At 37.0% G+C, this 21,680-nt stretch overlaps 2 long non-coding RNA genes across 2 annotated transcripts; one reads left to right on the top strand and one right to left on the bottom strand.

The window, feature by feature from the left end:
- Positions 1-784: 784 nt before the first annotated feature.
- LOC116675218 (uncharacterized) lies at positions 785-19,020 on the top strand. The gene is made up of 4 exons (XR_004328324.1): positions 785-794; positions 3,044-3,054; positions 4,683-4,688; positions 18,946-19,020. It is a non-coding gene; the product is annotated as an uncharacterized LOC116675218 (long non-coding RNA).
- Positions 18,868-21,426, bottom strand: LOC116675217 (uncharacterized). Its single transcript, XR_004328323.1, has 4 exons — positions 21,257-21,426; positions 20,193-20,318; positions 19,727-19,892; positions 18,868-19,057 (listed from the first exon to the last, which is right to left on the bottom strand). It is a non-coding gene; the product is annotated as an uncharacterized LOC116675217 (long non-coding RNA).
- Positions 21,427-21,680: the final 254 nt, after the last annotated feature.

The following is a 21,680-nucleotide window of genomic DNA, read 5'->3' as shown; positions in this document are numbered from 1 at the left end:
GAAAATGAGAGTCCATGCTCGGTTCATGTAAACAATGGAATTGGTTTTACATAATTACTTAAGGATTTCCTAAACACCTAATAGCAAACAAATATGGCCTAGTCAAAGAAAAGGCCACATGAGGTCCAATGCTCTTTAGTGAAGATGTTTTTTTTTTCTGTCATGCACAGTTCCCAGCCCAATTGACTGTGTAAGACTGTTGCTGTGATAAAACAACATTTTAGGCCAGTGTATTTTTTCATGTTGTTGTTTTATTTGTTCTTTAGTGGGGCCATGCCACTAGATAAAATAACACAGCCATTGTACACAAGTACATTTTTCAAATACTTTACTTGAGCATTTTAATATGATGCTGCTTCAATACATTTCAGAAGTGGATTTACTAGTTAGGTTTAGATTAAAATACCAGATTTTTATTGTCACTTGTCAGTAGAAAATGTAAGGGACATTTAAAATATGATAAAATTTGTCTATCTAAGAGACAATGAAGGAAAACTGTAAATAGAAAAAGACATACAACATAAATATACTATACTAGCATAGATATACTGTATATATGTACATTCAAGGCCTATTTGGCAAAACAGGGACTATTTCACACAGAATGAATACTGCACAGGGAATTGAATTATATTCAAGACAGCGTGTGTGTGTGGTGTGTGTGTGTGTGTGTGGTGTGTGTGTGTGTGTGTGTGTGTGTGTGGTGTGTGAGGAATTAGGGGTTCAGAATCAGGGTTAGCGGATAGAATTAGTTAATGGTTAGGGTTAGGGTAAGGGTTAAGGTTAAGCATTTAGTTGTGATGGGGTTAGGGAAAGGGCTAGGGAATGCATTATGTCAATGACAGGTCCCCACAAAGATCCGTCGTTGACATAATGCATTCCCTATACACACTATGTATGTGTGTGTTTTTCATTCAGTCTAATTACCTGGAGTAAAAAAGCCATTACACAGGATAGATAGACATTTTCCAATCTGACTTTTTCCTACTATATGGGTTAACTATTACCTGTGCTACCTGTACCTTCCATTGTCTTTGGGTCATAATGTACTTAATAACCGAGACACGCTCAATTTGACCATCTTGATTTGTGTGTTTCAGCATCCTGTATTCTAAGGTCAGGAGCAAATGAATGACAATGGGTTTGCATAATTAGTTCAGAGAAGGAAGGGAGAAAGTGAATAAAACTGAAGGAAAGCTAAAGATTTGAGATGCGTCTGAATGAACTGCAGAAACAACAGCTGGAACTTTCAAAGGTAGGTCAACTATCTTGTGCCTTAATTCATTTTTTTCTATCTTCTTCTTCATAAATAATATGACCTCTTCCTTAGCCGCCAAAGAATTATAGCACTGAAATTGTTTGATAGCTTTCACTTACCACTTAGAATTAATCTGTCATATGTGTGAAAAATGTAAATACATGTTGAAGAAAGTTGGATGCTATAACCTTTTATCCTGTATGCCAATAACTTGTTACTGTATCATGCCCGGAATAAAAACTTGTATTCCCCAAATGTGGTTTTAACACTAATTCCCATCCCAGAGTTTTTTCAGGCATTTCTTTCTTTTGAGCAAAACTAGTTTTCTGCCACTGATCCTGGTCCTTTTTTTTTGCATGTTGAGAAGAAATGTATGTGTTCTGCATCTTTTTGTTTTCAGAATGGAGAAGACACTGTTGTTCATGCTCACTCTCTCAGGTGAGAGAAATGATTTTGTGTGAAAACTGTGTAGTAACATCACCTCAAACTATCATATCAATCAATATTTATAGAATGAAATCACATTATAGCTGACAGTTTCCATAAAACGTGATCATTACATACTTTTAATTCATTATAACGGTTTTATTTGTTGCATGGTTATTGTATTACAGTAGAATGCATGGCTGTGCTGTAAATAAAACAGTTCTTTGTCCATCAGGGTTGTCTACTCTGTCTACACACATCATCAGAGAGTACCACTATGTGCCGAGATTAATGACCTGGGCTGAAGCTCAGAGTTACTGCAGAAAGACGTTCACTGACCTCTCTACTGTGACCAATCAAAAGGACAATACATGCTGCTGAGTGTATTGCAGGCCCTATGAAATACGCATGGATAGGGCTTTATGACGTCATGTCAGGGTGGAGGTGGACGGTGGGAAATGCAACCTTTGAGTTCAGTAATTGGAGCAAGAATAATTCTAACAATGTAAAGTTGAATAACTCCTGCACTGTGATGAATGCAGATGGGAATTGGTTTGACAATAATTGTATGGGATCATATCCTGCAGTCTGCTATTATGGTAAGAAAGATGTTTTACTGAGTTCAGTTCCAAGTTGCTTAATTAGAATTTTAGAACACTTTAAGCCAGAGGAAGAGAAAGGTTATGTATTTGTTTAAAATGCCCTCAAGTCTCAACGTAATGGGATCATAATCATGGTGGTAATTGTTTCAGTAATTTTTAGTTTGAGTTTTATTTGTTTCAAAGAACATAAAAAACAAATGACATTTGAGGAATACAAAAATACATAGGGTGAGGTAGAAACCGGTAACTTGTTATACAAAGAACAACCAAAGAAAAATGTAATTAAAAGAAGTACATGTAGAGAAACAGAAATAATTGCCAATACAATTGCAATTACAATTAAAAATAACACCTCACGCAGTTTCGATGGCAGGCCATTTCTAAGTCTATTTTTTATAGATTGAAAATGACACAGAGTGTCACAAAATGACACAGAGCAACCATTAAATGTATATTTTCATAACATTATATAACGCCACGAAATTTGATAGAGAACAATGAAGATAAATAGGTTCCACTGCCACCTATAGGTTGGGCATGCTCTTGACAGCATTGACGGCATATATATAATATATATATAGGCCTACATATATGTGTATATGTATATATGTATATATCTGTATATTATATATATATATATATACACTGTATATATATACATACTTACATATACACATAGACATACATGCATATATGTGTACATATACCTACATATATACGGGTATGTGTAAACAAACACCTTTCTGAAAACTGACAGCTGTGCACGATGTTATTCCTGAAAACTGAATGGGTTGAAATGTCCAATTATGAAAATAGCCGCAATGTGTTAACACAGTGCAAAGCTCAGGCAGGCAAACAAAAGCCTGAAAATCCAAGGCGTACGCATAATAGACAATCTGAAAAAAAATGTGGCGGTACTGCAGGCTGACAGCAACAGGTGTGCTGCAGGGAGGCCAGGTGATGGGACTGTCAGGAAGGGGCCCAGTGCAGGACAAGCAGAAGGGGCTGGATCTGGAATGGGGGGAGAGTTTCTATGTGGAAGGGAAAATGAAAATAATGTGTAATCAAGAGCTTGCTGTGATAGACACCAGAGGGGAAAATATCCCAAAAATATTGAAATGACTGACACCACAAAGAATACAAGTAGGTCTATTTCAATCACAAAAATGTAATCATCATAAAAATGAAAAACTGTCAGCACTTATTAGAGAGTAAAAGTTACCTTGGAAACCAGTGTCTTTCTAAATCCGATTGACACCCTACATACTGTCCTTATCGTCTCTCTGTTTTCTTTCAGACGAAGGTCCTTCCTTGTACATTTTAGTGAACAAGAGATGAATTGGTACGAGGCTAGGACATACTGTAGGTCCAACTACACAGACCTTGTCAGCGTGAAGAACATGTCTGAGAATAATGCCATCAGCTCCTTGTTGTCAGGAAAGACCTGGATCGGTCTTTACAGAGGGACCTGGTCAACTGGTCGGACAAGACCCGCAGGAACTTTAATAACTGGAACCAGGGCCAGCCTGACAACATTGGGGGGACTGTTAAATCTTGTGCCGCGGTGAACACAACCACAGGAACTTGGTTCAATGTTGACTGTGGGGCAAAGAACCATTTCATCTGTCAAAATGTGTCTTATCCACCTCCTCAGAAGAAAACAACGTTGAAGTTAAAGTTCCAGTCTGAGGCCGAGCTGAATGATCCTGCTGTTCAGCAGCAGATTTTGGAGCAGGTACAGTTTGAAGCTGCTAAAAACAACGATGTTCAGGAGCGTGCCTATGTTCTCTCAGCCCTGACCCTAACCCCTAACCCGAGATGATCACCATTTCTGCAGCAATGGATACAAGTTCACATATCCAAAACATAAAATACGATTTTAAATTTCCAATAAATAAAAGAAACACATGATATAACAGGATAGTAAGAAATTCCTGGGTTATGTTTTCATGTTCATTACATTATCTGCCAGTGGGGGGAAATCCAAGGGAGATGTGTGTCAAAAACTGTAATAAAGTGATATTTACAGTTTTTATTCCTTTACAGCTGCATGCTAAACTAAAGAACCATGGATTACCGGACTTTAAACTCCGCTGGATTCAGACGGATGGGCATACTTTTCACAAGGAAAAGGAAAAGAAAGGAAGGTATTCCCGTTTGTATTAATTAATTTTATGTATTGTTTGTTACTTGATTGCAATATTTAAAGCAATAATTTGACATTTTTGGAAATGCACCTGTTGTCTGTCTTGCTGAAAGTTAGATCAATAGCACTGTCATATATGTTCAGTGGCTACAATAAGCAGCCGGAAGGCTGAGCTTAGGGGCCATTTGTTATTTATGGAATGGACCACCTAAAGAAAATGGAGGGTCATGTTTTTTTTTTCTTTGTTGAGGGGAGGGTCATCCAACTTTTGTAATCTAGGGGGGAGGGTCACCCAACCTTTGTATTCATGAAAACAGTAAAATCTCAAAGTGCTAGTCACTAGCAAGGTTTTAGTTCAAAAGCACCAATGTATGAAAACATAGCAGCCCAGACGCAAGCTTTTATTTTGACGGCCTGAGACGGGAGGTCTCCAGGCTGCAGCAATACCTAACTCCAATATCCTTTCGTGATTATTTGTGAAATTGTGCAAACAACAGCCTTTTCAAGTCATTTGAGAAGGAAGGAGTGGTGGCATGCAAGCTCCCAAATTGACGCAAATTTACCATAAGAAATGGAATTTTGGATAATGTTCAGCTTCGGCAGAATTACAGCGCTATCCGAACATCTTTACCAAGCACAAACCAGAACAGTCTCGATAATTGTTGGGGAGGGTCATGCCTTTTTTCACAATCACTTTAAGAAATGATTGGCTAGAAAAATGGACTGTTGGCAAAGGGAGGGTCAAGTCTGTGTTGACTCAAGACCCAAAACTACTCCGGTAGCCCCTAAATAAAAAAACAAACAGTCCCATAGCACAAAGACTGGAAACAGCTTACCCGGCTCTCTATGAGCTCCTGCACACGTTTCTGTTGCATGTCAGTCGCATGGCGGCTGCGTGTCATTTTCTGTCTTTGCACACCAGAACGTGCCTGACACGCTGCTACTGCTGCCAATCCTTGACTGGACACATGTATGTTTCCCATTGATACAATGAAATAACAGCGTGTTCTTCAGTAGTATACTTCATGTTAAACATATATATACTGATTTGATAAGCAAAGACAACATCGGCAGTATTGACAGCAAAATAGCCTACAGAGTATTTGTTCTATATTGACAGGTGCAACATTTGAAAATCCGTCATTTTTTTTTAACCCTCATGTTGTCCTCGGTCAAATTGACCCATTTACCTATGTCCTTTTGATTACCCAAAATGACATGATTGATTCCACACAACGCTCTTTGTCAGCACAAATCTCAACTTTCATTAATTTTGTCTTAATTTATAGTATTTGAAAAACAATTGAAGTGGTTTTGAAATAGTATTGAGTAAAGTTGACATATTCCAGTCTGTGATTATCCATCAACATACATTCCTTTAATTTTAGTATAAATAATTCCTAATTTCTGCTTTTCTAACTCTTTTTATTATATTATATTATAATTTCCTATAAATGAGGTTTATTGACCATAAATTCCAAAATAGCTGTAAAACTAAAGTTATAAGTTAGTGTAACGTAATGTTAAACATCAAAACAAGTAATAAACGTTGAAAAAATGTTGAAAAAAGGGACAAAAACATGAGAAAAAGATAAAACCATTGATAAAAAGCATCAACAAAAGTGTTGATTTTCAATTTTGACGAGAAGACAACACAAGGGTAAATTACATACAGTACATATCTGCATTTATGTCAAAACCTGGAGACTTTCAGACATTAAAATGTAATTTATTAAATGTATTTGTGTCAAAATGACAAACATCTTTTCGTATTCAAATTTGCCTGGAACGTTTCCAACACGCTTGCGTATCGCTTGAAAATTAGGTGTCGTACTATTTCTAGCATGCACGCGTTTTCTAAGACGTAAGTGTCGCGCAGACAGTGTGCAAGCTCTAACCTGTTAACATAGGAGCCAGAATCAAAACGAACACGCCACGCAGCTGACACACTCACGCCATGCAGGCAGTGAGCAGGAACCCTGCAGGCAACGTGTTATCTTGTTTTATACTGCTCCTCGGTAGAGAATACCAACCACAGCGAGTAACTACTCAACTCAGCTTAGCACAAAGACTAGCAACAGGGGAAACGGCTAGCATGTGCTGGCCGGTTAAACAAACACAACATGACATGTTAATTCTTGAGACGTGCTCCAGTACTTTGCGAAAAGCCAGCTAGCTTTTTTTCACCTGCTTCCAGTCTTTGTGCTAAGCTAACTGTCAGCTAGCTGTAGCCATACATTTACTGGACAGATATGAGAGCAGTATTGATCTTCTCATCTAACACTCTGCAAGAAATAAATTATCGTTATATATGTATACATATATATATATATATATATATATATATATATATATATATATATAAATGTATATAAGTGTACATATGTATGTATGTATATATGTGTACATATGTATGTATGTATATACTGTATATGTATGTATATTTATATATGTAGGCATATATATGTATATATGTATGTATATTTATATTCAATTCAATTCAATTTTATTTATAGTATCAATTCATAACAAGAGTTATCTCAAGACACTTTACAGATAGACCACACTCCAGAATTTACAAGGACCCAACAGTTCTAGTAGTTTCCTCCAGAGCAAGCAACAGTGCGATGTATATATACTGTACATATGCATACAATACATATAGACACATATACCTAAATATGTACATATAAATACATATGTTTCTGGGTTTCACATGTGTGACTTCCATTTTTGTCTGTTTCAGGGTCGGGCGGCTGAGTGGTGATTGTGCAGAGGACATCCTGTCTTTATGTTCCCGTTCCTGTTTCAGTTTGAATTACATTTTCTACACCATCAGTGGTAAATTGCTTTTGTGTGATCTGTGGAAATTTAAAATGAAAAAGCTTTTATCAAGTGTATTTTTAGGTTTCTTTTTCCTCCAATGATTTTGTCACTTTTTCGACGGTTGTCGACTTTTTCTGAGCTTTTTAAAATTTTCTGTTTGTGTTTTTTTTTTTCAGATTTTTAATTTGTCACTTTTTTGACATTTTTATTACTTTTGTCAACATCTTTTCACTTTTAGTCACTTTTATTGAATTTCTTTTTTTTTTTTTAAGTTCTTTTACCAATAGCTTTTTTCTCCAAATGCTATAAAATTGACAAACACCCAAATTCAATGAAAGTAGTTTAGATTATTTATCTAACTTGTGAGGAACGTTGTTGGGAACGATCCACGCCACGTTTTTGGAAAATTTGTTTGAAAGAAACCCGAACACAACAGGATGTGTTGGCTTGCATGTTGTGCTTCAGTACATTATATGTCTCTGTTCTCTGTTCTCGCAACACTTGCATTGCAAAATATGTGTTACTCAGAATGTTTAATCAACAGGATTTTCGGCATGTTTGCTGTTATTTTCTTTTTTTTAAATGCCGATTTTGCTTGTGACTTTAGCACGTTGTGAGGTTTGACATTTTTTGTTCATGTCATATTTAAATGTTTTATGAGTGCTTGCTGATTCCTTTGAAATCCATAAGCTGCATTCTTTTTTTCTGGCTTTGGAAGATGTGATCCTGTTATGAGCAGCATCATTCTGTAGTCAACAATCAGTGATTCTGTGTGTTTTGTGTTTTACCTTTTGTAGGCCTATATAAAAGATGGAACATGAAAGTGCCCATGTTATGAAAATGTATTAATAATATATATGATTTGGGGTGTTATTTTGTGTCTCTGGTGCTTCCACACGCATATAAACTTGGAAACAAAACTACCCATGCTGTTCTGAGTGAGATCCGGTTTCTGAATCTCCTCTGTCTTCAGTCTCCGGGTGATCTTTTCAAAATCTACACGGCTTTCTACGTCACTAGAGACAAGTGGCTAACCGTAGCTAGCTCATTCTCAATGGCGAAGCACTGCTACAACAGCCACTAGTTGACCATCATCTCCAAAAGAACTACTTCCTGTCCCTGTTCTGCAGATATTCCACAAGTGGCCCTCTTCTAGAAGAAGTCTCCCAGCTAATCCTGCCTTGTACCGACCAAAGCTGTAGAAAGAGTTATCTAGCTGATGTGATCTTACCTAGCTACTGAGCATGTGCAAACAACAAAGATAGTATAGAAGTGAGATGTCTCACTCTGTAGCTAAAACAGAGACCTAAACAGGATCTGCCGCAATTTTGCAGTACAACCCAATATGGTGTTTATTGAAAATGAAACCATGGATACCTATACTGGTACAAGCTCAAAATACAAGTATGAATCTGAAAATGAGCAGAATATTGGCATTTTTAAAATTATTTTACCTTGTATTAATAAACCACCCACATACACACAGGGAGAGAGAAAGAGAGAGAGAAGATTGTAATTGTGCTTTTGGCAAAGTGATTTATTGTTATCATAACCCTTAACTCAAAATTTAAGAAATTAGGTAATTGTGTGTTCGATTGAGAGGCCTGCATAGTGTGTGTAGAAAACAAAGATTTGATTTTTCCTGCAACTCAAGATGAAACAAGGGATTCAACAAAGAGAGTATCAGTTATGAATTCAAATAAGAATAAGTTTGAAATGTGTTGCTCTCTAGCACAAGGACAGCAATATACATATACAGATAAATAGAGAAGCAAAATAATGAAATAATAAGTTATATAAAAACTAAAATAAGAATATAATGTAAATATAAACAATACTAGAATGCTTGTAGAGACAAAAATTACAAGGTAAAGTGAAAGTAGTGTGATGTTAACAGTGTACACCAGTCTTATATACTGTATGACATGATAAGTAAATTAAAGTAAATAGCAGATAGTATAACCTCTGCTTTTCGTAAGAATTCCTTGAGTGCAGTATGGTTTTTGTGGCTGGTGGGGGCATCTTTCCCCACAGAAAGCATGCTAGAGTGAAAAAAAAGACCACTGTTAAAGGTGAGATTAATCCACTTCTTTCCAAAGTAGCATCACCTGCTGAAACAAGACCAAGCGGACATATGATTAAATACTTCAAATGTAATTGAGTTCATTTGCACGGGATCTAGTGTGCACTACGATGGATTAAAAGATTGACTGCCATGTGTAAAATGTTCACAATACAGATGATCTGATCAGCCCAAGAGTAGAAATGTCCTTGCTGACTTTGACTTATCAGATTGCAAAGGAATTTCTGTCAGCACAATAATTCAAAATAGAGAAGGGCAATCAAATGTAAATACAATGACAAGTTACCTGATACATTTTCTGTTAATCAAGTTTCTCTAAATAGATTTTTGTGAACACCATTTATTCTGCTACAAAACTGAACAAAAGGGATTGCAGAAAGAGCAATCATACATCAGTTGTTTACAACAGGAAACATTAATCAACTATAAAAAGAAAGTAGCAATGAAATAATATGATCCGATATATTACATTATAATAATGTATGATTTATGCAACTCTTTAACTTTATTGTTTCTTTCTATTTGTTTCCAGTTTAGGTCATTTTGTGCCCTGCAAAGCTACACGCACACACACACACACACACACACACACCACACACACACACACACCACACACACACACACACACACCACACACACACACACCACACACACACATGCATACACACAGTTAGGAAAGGCTTCACCCAAGTTATTGCCTTCTCTGTTTCCAGTTCAGGTCATTTTGTGCCCCTTGCCAGTCACCTGCATAGCCACACACACACACACACGCGCACCACGCACACGTACACGCACACGCACACACACACTCACACACTAAATACACAAAGTTAGCAAAGGCTTCACCATTGTTATTGCCGTCTCTGTTTCCAGTTCATCCTCGTAAGAAACGCACAGCCAAACAGTGGTGCCGAAGACAAACTGATTTAGTAGCAGTGTAAACTAGAAAGCCGAAGCCTGCATCTCTGCTTTATCAGCGGTGCTCCATCTTGCCGTGGGGGACACAAGAACTCATTTAAGGTGTTGCCACAGATGGTCTTGCACCAGCTGATAGTATGGATGAAATACGATCGCATTGCTACTATTTTATTTATCCCCGGTAGTCTGCCTGTGCTTCTATGTCTGGGCCTGAAGGTGTGTCAGTAGGTGGATACGAATGCTGGGTGTGACTGCCATTTGAATGCTCTGTGACTTGCGGTGGCACCTGCAAACACACAGCAACTGTGCTTTCATTAAAAACACACACACAGACAGTGCCGGTAATGAGAAACAATAGTGGAACTTGTTGTAAAGAAGAAAATCATTACCTTCCAATATACCAATGAGGTATGTGTGTGTGTGGGTGTGTGTGTGTGTGTGGTGTGTGTGTGTGTGTAACTGGGATTTTAGAAAAAGTGAGAGCATTTTGTCTGATCCTCAGTACTTCAAAGGGCTTTTGAGGATTAAGACTTGGTTAGGGGGTTAGGCTTTATTGGGTACGGTATTTTTTTTAATGGATCAACTAACTATGTGTAATGTAAAAAATCTGTGGTAATCCACAGGAAATTACCACAAAACTTTAGGTTCTCTGAACTAACAGAGCCTTTATGGTGCAGGGTTTTCAAGCCCAGGTGGCTATTCAACTGCAGCAGGCAACTGAAAACTCTCTAAGAAACCCATTGTATATACCTGCCTAAGATTAAACAGCAGGTGGAAAAGTTAGCAACTAGAAAGTCAACCACTGCCCTCAAGATGCCACAAAAAATAATTGCAGCTTTAATGACTAGTTTATCATGCAAGCCCGAACATCCCTGAGGACTTTTTTCGGTACCATTCCTCTTACTATACATATTTTAATGCTACATAAAGTACGTCTGGCCGTCATTCAGAGAACCATAGTTCATGCCCACTGTCATTAATTCTCTACCATCTATGAAATGGCTCAGTTCTTATTTGCTTGAATCTGATCATGCTTGTTATTAAGGGGCATGGAAACAGATTTCTCACAGATTTTCTTTATTTGTTGTCTGTATTTTTCTTGCCAATTACCACTACAGAACAGGACCATAATCAAAACATAGTGTAGTAAGATACTGTACATGTTATTTACTAACTCAAACAAATTAAGGGCCAATGGAATTAGGGCAACTCTGGTCCTCACAAGGATAGACATACAAGTACATTGTTGTGTGTGGGTTTTATTTAACTGCATTTGTGGGGTCCAAAATCCAGGAATACAGTATACTTATGGGGTCATTCACAATCCGATTCTTTTCCTAATTCTTTTTTTCTTTGAGTGAACGCAATGTCCTCCTAAGTGAAGTAAAACAACGTTGTGATGTGAGGGTGTTCCTTTATTTAAGACTCCACTTCTTTAATGTTCCTTGAAGCAGAGTGTTTTATGAGTGTTTGAAAGCAGATATAAAACCCCAGTGCAATTTCCACAATGACACTACTCCCATAATGCCTAAGAGGGGAGGAGGGGGAGTTGCCTATTTAATTTGGTTTATGCTATAACTCAGTTCCCCTCCCTCTTTTCACAAGCTGTTGAAACAACTGTTCTTTTTTCCCTTTTCCAAAAAGGAATTCAATAGAAGGCCTTTAATGGGACTAGTAATGGATTCCAGTTGACAATAGCTCAATCTCCATTGCTATAAGCTGTTTTCGAACCTCCTCTCTTGTTTCATTTGTGTTCCATAATGTAGGTTTAATGAAAGTGTTTAATGTCATTCAGATTTGCTATAGTCATTTCACTCATACTGTTGAGGCTGATTATGACTTATTGAATATTGGCTCAGCACACATGCTCATTAAGGGAGTTAAGTTAATAAGGTGCAAATAGGAAAGTAACTTTGACAAAAGTCAGTTGGCAGCATTGGGAACGCGGAATGCAACAGAACCAGTGATAATGACAAACAGAAGAAAGCACAGATAATATAGTATAGGATTTGATAAGGGGATGCATCTAAACTCATATTTTGACTTACTTCACCTTGGCTGATGCAAAGTTTGTCTCCACATGAAATACTTAGTGAACTATATCCTATCAAGTGGCATCATAGGTGACAGCAGTGACGTAAAAATAATAAGTGCTTGCCACTTGTCAGAGGAGTCACAAATTGTGTAAATCAAAATTGACACTGATTAGGCTTGTATACATAATTGTCTCTTTCACACATGCAAAATGACAAAATTTGACAAAAACGGCAGCACGGTGGCTACGTGGGTAGCACTTCTGCCTCACTGCAAGAAGGTTCTGGTTCGAATCCAGGGCGTTCCGGACCTTTCTGTGTGGAGTTTGTATGTTCTCCCCGTGTTTGCGTGGGTTTCCTCCGGGTACTCCGGTCTCTTCCCACCATAAAAAGACATGCATCTTAGGTAGGACTACAGTTGAAACTAGCCAATGGCTAACACTGGCGCATTAACAGAAATGTTCATTAATGTGCATTGTCCTAATCAATTAAGATATAAATAAAATTCAGCTCTCTTTTGTGATTCCTGTAAATGTATTCAGGTGCTGCTTGGATCATTACCAACCATTTGCTGCACTGCAATTAAGCCTCATTTCACTGCATTTCACACAATCATATCTGATGAGTGTTGTCTGGAGCAGTGAGAAAAAAAACCCTGTCATCATTTGCAAAAGTCAAACTGTGACCTCTTTTGATGGAGGCGAATGTGCGGAAATCTACCTCAGTGTCACCTTTCACTCACTCGCTGTTTGACGAAGAAAAGACTGATCTGAATCCAAGCATGAGAGCAGGACCAGTTTTGATTGTAAGTGCTTTGTAATTGAAGTTTTGATAGCGGCTGTCATGGCAGCAACTGGATTGAAATTGAATATTGTAATATAATAACGTATTACTATTTATCCCAGTACCCTTGCACTATGCACATTTAAATAATTGTATTGATCTCTTCATTGCACTCATGCCTCTATATTGTTTCTGTTTAGAGTATGTATATATTGTGTATATATTAGTGTGTATATTTCTGTTTTGGTTGATATGTATGTGTAAGCACAGTGTGAGTAACGATGCTCCAAAGACAAATTCCTCGTGTGTGTACTCATACCTGGCGAATAAAGCTGATTCTGATTCTGATTCTGATTCTGAAAGGCACAAGACTGGAGAGAATGAAGGGCTTTCATTGATTGTTCCTTCAGGAATATGAAGGCCTAAGCACTCTAACACTTTTTCCTCAAGTACTATTTTGAGACTAGAGTACTATGCTACTTCATACTTCTACTCCACTACTTGTTACGTTTTACCACGCTTTATTTATTTGACAACTATAGTTACTTGTTTCTTTTCAGATTAAGATTTACATAAAATTCCCGATAATCTAATTAAATAAAATTCAAGATTAACCAATGGTTCCCAACCTTTTTGTCTTGTGACCCCTCACAAAAAGGCAGTTGTGTGTGAGTTGTCAACAGTTTCCACCAAAGAGACATTGGTTTCAGTTGAATAACTATGAGCCCATATTATACATTACACATTTTACCAAAAAAGGAAACATTTGATTTTTTTTATTTTCTCTCCCATTATCATCTCACAACCCCGTCAGATTTGTCTTTTGATTTATGGAATAAAACACCTCACTGCATATAACGAACTGAAAACTGGATTGATTAGCCACAACACTTCTTGATGCATCAGTAAAAATCAAAGAATATCATAATCATGTCAGTCACAGGGGCCTTTCATTCTGCAGGATGACACTTTAGCTGTTAGTACTTCTGTACGTTTTCCAAATGCAGGGCTTGAACATGTAACTGAGTATATTGAGTATAGTAGTATTGGTATTTTTACATTTTTAAGTAAAGGATCTGAGTTACTTCTTCACCACGCATTAAGAACACCATAATTACCCAATAGAGGACTACATCATTTTGTTTGCCTATGATAAAGTGCACAGATGTAAGTTTAATGTCATGTTAGAGCATTACATTATGTCAAATCTGTTTCCTGGTTTTGGATAATGTTATTTCACATCCCGGGAAGGAAAATCCAACACATGCTTTTCTTCCTGCAGGCCATCAAAATTCCTACCTCCCCCCTTCTGGCTAAAATATTGAACTCCAGCAAGAAACCAGTCCTTTTCCCTCTGCTTAGACACTGAAATACTGCTTAGGAAAAAAAATGGAAGGAGAGTTTAGTTTAAAGAGACGGACAGAGAGAGAATATGGGAGAGGAAGCAGACTTTGTGTATGTGTGCGAGTGTGCCCCCCAGGTGTCTTGTGACAGCAGTGGTTTAATAATGACAGGCACACACACCCAGTCCTCCCACGGCCCACAAAGCCACTGTTGAATAAGTGAATAAGTAATTGTTCGAGCTGGAGTCCCAGAGCTGCTACTTTTTTTAATGGCCTGCTGCCAAATATAGAGACAGTGTGCAGGGAGCAGAACGAGGATTATTACATAACTTCTGACCTCTAACTCTCGACATCCTCAGATGTTGAGTACAGTATGTACAGCTCAGTGTGAAGTGGGGTTACACTGTTGGTCGTGTGGATTGTTTTTTCTTTTTTTTTTAAACATTAGATTTGGCTGTGCAGGGTTGGCTTTGCGCATGGTGCAGGAGGTGCCTTCAGGTGGGTTTCTCTGAAACTCTTCAGTCTGGGTTTAAATGCATTTACTCACACTCTTCTATTCACTTTCAGGCACTTAGTTTTTCCTCCTCTCTCATCAACCACAATCACACAGACTCCACTTTATGTCTACTGTTGAGGGAATTCAGCATCTTCAACAGCATTCTACAGCCCAAATTAATTAGCCTACATGCGTCATATGGAAAGATGAACACTTACAGTATTTGTATAGCAACATTTCAACATATTTTTTACAGTCATGAAAATAAAGTTATTCTGCAAAGGGAGCTTTGATGGCAAAAAAAGGGCTGGAAACGCTGTCAGCCTCCTGTAATATGATGGATTTAACTGTCAACATCATGGGCAAAACACTGACCATAACGTATTGTTTTTTTCTTCGCAGCTTTTAGAGGTTTAAATCTGAACATGTAGTCTTTGAAATTGGATTTTTTCAAGCTCTAAATACAGCTGCGTTGCAAATATGTAATTTGTGGTCTGATGTGCTATTCTTAAGCATTTTAATGATATCACAAAATCTTTTGAAATATATTCATTTATGCATATGTTTTTCTGACATTGGCTACATTCAGTCATTAGATTTCTAAAATCTAATCCCAGCAACTTTCACCCTGTAATACAATAAAAATAATTGCAATATCACAATGTTAAATGCTCTATAAAAGTCCAAGACCCAAAATATTATAATATATATATATACACACACATACACTACTGTACACTAGAACAGATAGCTAAAGTCAAAATGGCTTTATCTTCAAATGTGATCAAATAAAACAACAAGCTGCTTATTTCCAGCTTAAGTCAAACTATAAATATTGTATACAGTTAATAAATGAACCAGTTTATATTATAACACCACAATATTAACCCACCTGTTGTCCTTGGGTCAAATTTGACCCTTTAAAAAATGTCTATATCTGAGACACAACTGATCACTTTCATTCCTCTGATCTTAACTATTAGTCAAAATAATTCATAATTTCTGCTTTTTTAACTCAAATATTAGGTGGGATTCAATGTAAATGAGGGTTGTTGACCATAATTCCAAAAAGTAGCGTAAAACTAATGGTAGTAAGGTGGTGTTAGTGAAAACTAAAAAAAAAAGTCTGAAAAAGGGATGAAAATGCAAATATTTGTCCCTTCTTGACTCGGGAGGACAACACAAAAGTAGTCCAACTATTGTTTATCAATCAAAGTGTCACAGAACATTAATTTGCTACTTTGCTACTCTTCTTTCTCATTCGCAAAGTAGCAACAATCCATTCAGCATTTAGTGTCCAGCCCATGAGTCATGAGTTGACCACATGATTATTTTACAACTAAGCCATACACAAGTTAGATACACAAGTGTGTGTATCTAACTAGAACAAAGTCAAGGAACAAGGATGAATGTTGTGTATATATATACAGTATAAGTGTTAAGAAGAGAGGAATACTGTGGGGAAACAGTTAGCATTAAATGACTCCTTTATTGCTCATATTTCCTTGGAAGCCTGCAGTACACCGCAGGACCCCGGTCTATCCCACCAGAACTGTCCGCCATTAGGTGTCCAGCAGTGTAACTGTTGGAATTACGTTTTGTAATTTGTATACTTCCCTTTTTTCTATTTAAGTAAAAGTTGTTATTTATGCTTTTATTTTGAAGTCATTTACAAGTTTCGTTGGACAGCTCTCGGGTGAGTTGTAGCCCAGCAGATAGCATGGACGTGTGTGTTCCGGTAAAGATTTCATGCTGGCTAAAGCAGACCTTGATGTGAGCGGTTGTAAGTATACCTCTGAAAACTCAAAGACTTCCCTTTCTTCGTAGCATCCACCCAACAAGGTATTTGTTTTGTTCATCTGCATTTTACTTTGGTAAATGGTATATTTTATTTGTATTTTCTCGTCAATGTTGTTTTATTAGTTTTCACGCTGGATTGGAGCGAGGACTTCAATAAACCAGTAGCAAGAAAATCATTTGTGTCTGCCTGTGCTTGGAGGGAATTACAGTGAAAACTGTTCATGGATGTGAGTGGGCATTAAGTTTATTACATTATTCAATTCATTTTATTTATATAGCGCTAAATCAAAACAACAGTTATCTCACAGCACTTTTCATTAAAGAGCAGGTCTAGACTGTACTCTTCTGATGTTATTTAAAGAAACCCAACAATTCCACATCATCAGTTCAAAAGATCAACGGACTTCTAACAATCTGCGCACGTACGGAGCTGCCATAAAAAGACTGACCAACGTGTGATGCAAAACAAAGGCAACATTTTCAAAACAAGCCATAAGTAACTTGGACACTTATAAGTCAAGAGTGGTCTAAGAAGAGGGCTTTGTAAAGGTTTGCCAAAAGAGTTTTACTTACATTGGTTACATATCTGCTTATGTAAGTTAACTGAAGCTTGCCATTACAGCCACATTAAGGTTCTTAAGTTATGGGTACATTTTTTTCTCAGTGAACTTTCTATACTTCAGTTGCATTGTTGAACTAATAAGTGAAGGCTATTTGCCATTTGATATTAAAGTTATTCAAGTGCTCCAAAGTGTTTTTATATAGAGTGTATTTTGACGATAATAATCAGTTAAATTAAGCTATTTTGCACATTTCCCAGTCTTTAAGTGCATTTTAAACTCTTGAAAGGCTGTTTTTGAACTAAAACCTATTGATCTGTTTCAACTTTAATGTATCTACATTTAAGTAGCATTTACATTTGATCTAGGGTTACAAAATGGGATAATTTAATGCAGTGATTGAGAATGTCAGAGCCAAATGAAACTACACTTGAGGTAAGGGACAGTGGTAGGGATAGTGCAAATTCTCAAGACCTGCCTGAAAAATGACAAGTGGCTTTTGAAGTCTAGCAAGAGGAAATTCAGCAACCCAGACAAAGTCAAAGAATCAGAACTTTAACACAGAAGGGTAAATAAATGCAAGTCGAACAAATTAAAGTGTAAAACAAAGGTTTAACTTATGACAAATGGAGAATACAAGTTAAATCTTCTAAGCAACCATTAACACAATCTACACTGTTAGACTTTTTATTGTATTTTTGCGGTAACTTACTGGCAACGTGTTGCCAGTAAGTTACTGTAACTACGCGATTACAGTATCATAACTGTAATTGCTTTTTACAGTATAAAAACCCTTACAGTAACTTACTGGCAACACGTTGCCAGTAAGTTACTGTAACTCCCCGATTACAGTAAGTTACTGGCAACACGTTGCCAGTAAGTTACTGTAACTACCCGATTACAGTATCATAACCGTGAATGTTTTTTACAGTATAATACCCTTACTGTAACTTAGTTTTACAGTATTAGAATACCCTTACTGTAAACTTAGTTTTACAGTATAATACTCTTACTGTACTTAGTTTACAGTAGTAAAAATACCCTTACTGTACCTTAGTTTTACAGTAATATAATACCTTTACTGTACCTTAGTTTTACAGTAGAAAAAGTACCCTTACTGTAACTTAGTTTTACTGTATAATACCCTTACAGTAATCATATTATAATTACAATTTGCAATAATACTGTAATTGTCTTGCTGTATTATAGTTTTATTGTAATTGTGGTTCACAATGTATTACACTATTTGGCATTGGCTGTACAAACAATTTTAAATATTTTACATAAATTCTATTGAATTTAATAAATTCCAAATAATTGACTTTAGCCCATGTACAAAAGTAATACATTTTTATTTCAGGTAAAAACATCAGGAACAAGATATTTTTTAACTCTGAAAGTGCAAAAGAACAGAAATTGACATACAAGTGATACTAAAACGATGTCTAAATATGCGCCAAAACACTGGGCAGCATTCAGAGGCAAATACAGTCTGAACAATGTAGTTACCATTTGAATTGACTCTCAAAACGAATTGAACATTTTAAATCCCGAAGAAAACTAAATAACCTGTATTTGCAAATGTATACAAATGTGGTGTGGTTGTTACCACAAAGCTGAAGTTGTTGGGCTTTGGAAGGAGGAACAGTCTGCTTAGAAGGATTTGTGAAGGCCGGACCCATAGTACTGTTGCTTGCTGATCCACATCTTCTGGAAGGTGGACAGAGAGGCCAAGATGGAGCCTCCAATCCAGAGATGCTCTGGTGAGGTGGTCCATACTGGACTGTATGAGAAGCAGAGAAATGATCATGAGTTTCTCTCATCTAAACTGTTAACAAACTTAAACTTGTGCATAAACAGAATATGACAGTATACAAAATAAGTCACCAGTAGTGAAGTCCCCAGATAATTCAAAGGTTCTTTCTACTTTCTTTTGCTGTCTGTCGATGGGTTTGGTGATGATGATTTGGAGCCGTTTCACAAAACTGATCTAACTAAGGATCTTCCTCTTAAGTAAAAGGTTAATCTCTGTTAGGATCCTTTCCAAAGGGTGTCAGAAACTTAAAATAATATGTTGACACCATCAGTGGCAAAAACAGAACTTTAGTGGACGAAATTGACGACGCACATTTGCCCTATATGATTACATTAGAACCCGGTTTGAAAGCTGCAGGTCACAGTGTTCTCGCTCAGTACTGGACCAACTTCAAAGATTGTTATTCTTATCAGTCACTTATACAAAAAAAACATAAGAAACTTTTAACTAAATTAAAACAACACTTTGTAGCTTTTGCTGCATAACTGTGACCTCTACTTACACAAGTGGTAAATTCAGGATGATTTAGTTATGTCATTGTTGGAGCAGGAAGGGTACGTAGCCGCACCACTTCATCGTACTGTGTAATAATTTTTCTGATGTTAACTATTTTACATCACACAAGAAAATGCTTACCTAGTTTGATGTCATCCACTCAAATTCGGTGAGCTGTTGGAGGAAGGTGGTGACTCTGGAGCACATACTCGTCACCTTTCTTTGGACGACTCTTCCCGTCTTGTAGCTTGTACCCACAGTAGCAGTGCACTTGGTGCCCTCATCTGGGTTGATCCTTAAGAAGAATCTTAAAAGAAAAACAGGTTTAAGATTTTCATAATCAAGAGCAGTCATCTTTAAATACAGCCCTTTATTCACACACACACACACACACACACACACACACACACACACACACACACACACACACACACACACACACACACACACACACGTATGTGTTTGTGGTTCCTGTTTAAAGGAAGTGGGACATTGCTCATTTCCACAAGAAAACCTATAGTTTGCCGTTAGTGATGTTTTTTCACATGTCTACAGAATATTTCTAATTCTTGAGTACACAGGTTGCAAAACGTATACCTGTACATACTTTTTGTTGTATGAGGATAGATTGTTGAAAGGGATCATGTGCTCCTGTGGGTCATGGGGTCAAGCCTTCTTCCAGCTTTCTTCTTCCTCCCATCTCTCTCAGTTGTTCCAGTCACTGGTTGTTGTTCTACATTTGAAATGATGAAAAATTATTTTTTAAAGTGCATGCATGGGGTTATAAATACATTACAACAAGATAAAAAAATGCATGCATTAGTATGCAGGTAACCAGTATAATGTAGGTAACTCTTATATTGTTAGAATAACAGAATGTTATGTGATGTATTAAAAGTTAATCACTATGCCATTATAAAGAGTCCTTAAATAATTTGTTTAACAATCTGTCAAATTTAAGTTCAAGGGCTTGGAAAATACATACTTTTCTTTTCCACCATAACCATGGTAGAAAGCAATAATACTACTGCAAAGTAAGGCACTGAGGCAAATCTTTGCTGGACATCACGATGGTTTTAAGTGGCCAACCCTGAAGCTAAGGCAAAAAACTGCTCTCCATAAATGCTGGAGGCACTGAATTTGCCACCAAAACTAGAGCTTAATGTGGTTAACGATGAATTAAATTTACCACACGTCTTTTGTTAGCTAAAAAAACTACACAAATATAGCTGTAATAAGTTGTGCTTAATCATTCTAAAACACTGACAAACCAACCAACAGAATTGGGAGTTTAACGTTAGCATTAACCGGAGGTAATGTTAGCCAAAATACGGCAACAGCAAGCTCATAAGCTAGCAGAACCGACCTTAAACTCCCAGAATATGGGTTACATTGTATTTCAGACAATGGTGTGACAAATAAAAAAGATGTGCCGAACAGCGAATGTAAAACGAGTAGTGTTAGCTTTACCGAACGTCGTAATTAGAGCTAGCTAATCCTCACCATGGGAAAATGTTAGGTTGGAGCGCGTCTGGTTTTCCTTCGGGGGGGAAGCTAGTTAACAGCTTGCTCTAGCCCAGCTATGACACAGGTCGGTAAGCTAACGTCGCCGCTTGCGAAGGCTATCAGCAGAGATTTTAATGTCACAGAATTAGCAAAGATTGATCTTACCTTAAGCTGCTCCAGCTCTCTCTGAGTAGAGTGTGTGTGACCGGACTCTGCTGCGCACGGACCAAAGCGGTACTCCTTTGATGTCTCGAGCCGCTACTTCTTTCAACACCTTTGAAGTATCTACCCGCTATTCTTTTGAAGTCGTGAGGTCATATCACAAAATTTATATTACCTTCACAGCTAAAAGCATAATAAATGTAAATGTAAATGTAAAATATCTTTATAAAATGAAATAATTTAATTGTATAGAGATATTTTATTTTTCCATTTAATTTCTATGCTTCTTTAACATTAACTAAATATTTTCTGTCTGTCTTATTTAACTACAGTATCACTACTGCTGTTGTTTTACAACAGACTACCGCATATTCAAAAAATACAGTAAATCACTGTAAATCAAATGTTACTACCCATAATGCAATGC

The sequence above is a fragment of the Etheostoma spectabile genome, unplaced genomic scaffold (genome assembly GCF_008692095.1).
Source record: "Etheostoma spectabile isolate EspeVRDwgs_2016 unplaced genomic scaffold, UIUC_Espe_1.0 scaffold00001650, whole genome shotgun sequence".
NCBI classification, from domain to species: Eukaryota; Metazoa; Chordata; class Actinopteri; order Perciformes; family Percidae; genus Etheostoma; species Etheostoma spectabile.
This window is presented reverse-complemented; position numbering and strand designations above follow the sequence as displayed.